Here is a 2,568-nt window from a genome sequence, read left to right on the forward strand (position 1 = left end):
ACCTAGGGATGAGGAAATATCCCTGCTTAGAGCCCCAGGAATTATTAGGAGTTCAGTTACTTTAAAAAAAAAAACAGTTTATGGGTGTGGTTGAGCTTTAAAGATAAGTATTGTGCTTGGCTTCTTTTAGGGAGCAAACCCCTGTCTTTTCACCATCTCTAAACTCCCTACCTCCCTACAGGGGCAGCCCAGACAACAAAGTGTGCAATCTCATGTGGATGCAGGACGTGCCCTGTAGAGGGAAATGGTGTAAGGTGAAAGCTGATAAACACACACTCATGCTGCACCAGCTGCACATCCTTGCCAAGCACCCTGCACAGCTTGGCACACAGCACAGCTAAGGGAAAGAGAAGAAAACACCCCGCAGTCTCAGTGCTCTTTCAAAAGGCTGTTGATTAACTTGATTTTGAACCTGTACTAAAAATTATTGTAGAGGATATATGTCTTGTAATGCATCAAGAGCATGAGTGGAAAAGAATAGGCTGAATTGTGTAAGCAGGTGGAAATCTCATATCATGAGGATCTTACGGTGTACACATATAGACATTCATAACACACTGGGTGATTATCCAAAAGCGAAGAGAAGCAGATGCTACTGGCAAAGGGTGTCAACATTGTTTGGTTTCACAAGAGGTGTGATTAGAGAAGATACTTGAAGGAGGAGAGAATAATCACTTGGCATGCAAAAATGAGAGGCGAATCCAAGTAGACGATCGGTGTATTGTTGTGAAATACACACTTAAGTGTATTCATTTCAAGAAGACTTGCAGAACCAGATAATGGAAATTTTTTTTCTTTGAAACTTAGGTGAAAATAAGATAGTAACAGAAAGGTTAACGTGTGGTTCTAGAAGTTCAGCTGTTATACGAGCCCTGTAGCTTATATCAAAAAAAAGGCATAAACCACAAAAGCATTTAATGATTTATATGAAAGAGGTAAGAAATGTTCCATTTTTCTCTTTTACTGGTATACATTTTTCCTTTTGTCTGAAGCTTGTTATATAACAGTAAGTATAATAATGTTTTACCTGATTCTCCTAAACATGCAATTAAAGTGCATTAGTACCAGCATACTAGTTTATGTTCATTATTAAATGTAAAAATCTGAGAACTCCACATTAATGGAACATAAAATTTCAGATTTTAGTTACACAGAAGTCAGTGAATTTAGATGGATGGTTCCCATAGCAACCTATCTCTTCTTCCTTGTGTTTTTCATTCCACTAGAATCTTTCATTACTTGATTGCACCATACATTGTATAGTGTAATTTCATCATAAAATTTCATCACTATGTAACTGTGCAAGAGAAGAGAGTGAAGGTTGCCTTCACTCTGCACTTGCTAACTTCAGTGTTTCTATTGCACAGAGAGCAAACAGATGCTTAAATGAATCAGGCCCATGATTTAAATATTTCCTGCTTTTTAGAGGGTCTCCATAAATTTGGCTGGGTACTTTGGCATGGTTATAAAGCAACTGAACACAATAGCGTATGATTTCTTTATAATTGCTTATTGTCTGCCTTGCCACGTAGCTATGTGGCTCCAGTGAGCAAAACAGAGACCAAACCATTTTTCAATTGTGGCTTTAAGATTTCTCCTATCAAGATACAGGAAGGTGATAGTAGAAAATAGAGGGCTCTTGTGGTTTTTGTCTCCTAACAGTTGAGTATAATATATCACGTTAAACACGTTAAATCTTTGTGGATTCTCATGGTTTCTAGCAGGGTTATCAGTTAAGAGATTCTTATGATTCTTATGGTAACTCCTGAACAACATGGAAGATATGGGAATTAGTAAAAGCAGAACTGTAATTCTTAATTTTTCTGCTGTGGAAATTTTGGTTATGGACATAGATAAAGCCAACAAGGCAGTACTTCTCATAACATAAATCAAGATAATGATTAATTTTGCAATAACTAGTTGGGTCTTTCATCCTCAGGATATGTAAGTGTAACACATAGAGTGGACTGGTCAGAAGCTTTTGGGGACCTTATCAAGTCACTTAGTCTTCTACCTTTTGGAGCTAATGTAAGCATTTCAAAGTCCAAATATGTGCAGCTTCTCAAGTCCCAGAGTGCTGTGGAGATTGGTTCCACAGTATATGAAACTATTGAAACTATTGAGAAAGGAGGAACTCCTCAACAAAGACAAGCAAACTAAAAGAGAAGAAAAATAAAAAGATAAATTGAGTTTCTGTTCTTCTCCAGTCTTTCCATTAAAGAAAAACTAAAAGAAAAAGATAATAGTGCATAAACAAAGATTGGAGAAAAATGAAAGGCTCTTTCCTCCTCAAAAGCTTTCAAATTATGATGATCTCCATTGTCTTGATAAAATCAGACCCAGCTGATAGAGCCATATTTTCTTTTGTGCTTTTGTAGCGATGATAAATTTTGCATGAAATGAAAGTAAATAGTTGTTTATACTTCATTTTACAGCAACCAGTATGTCACTAAGTCAGCATTTATCAGAGATTTATTGAGCAGGATTTAGGCTGAACTGCTGGCATATGAGATTTCAGCCAAAGGTTGTTTTCCTTTAACCATTTTGTTTTTCATATGCCATGGCTGA

General features: G+C 36.6%; 1 protein-coding gene across 1 annotated transcript in view; it reads left to right on the top strand.

Annotated features, from left to right (window-relative positions):
• MEF2C (myocyte enhancer factor 2C) overlaps window positions 1-2,568 on the top strand; it is a 92,895-nt gene that overhangs the window by 49,508 nt on the left and 40,819 nt on the right. The window lies entirely within an intron of this gene.

The sequence above is a fragment of the Meleagris gallopavo genome, chromosome Z (assembly GCF_000146605.3).
Source record: "Meleagris gallopavo isolate NT-WF06-2002-E0010 breed Aviagen turkey brand Nicholas breeding stock chromosome Z, Turkey_5.1, whole genome shotgun sequence".
Taxonomy (NCBI): Eukaryota; Metazoa; Chordata; class Aves; order Galliformes; family Phasianidae; genus Meleagris; species Meleagris gallopavo.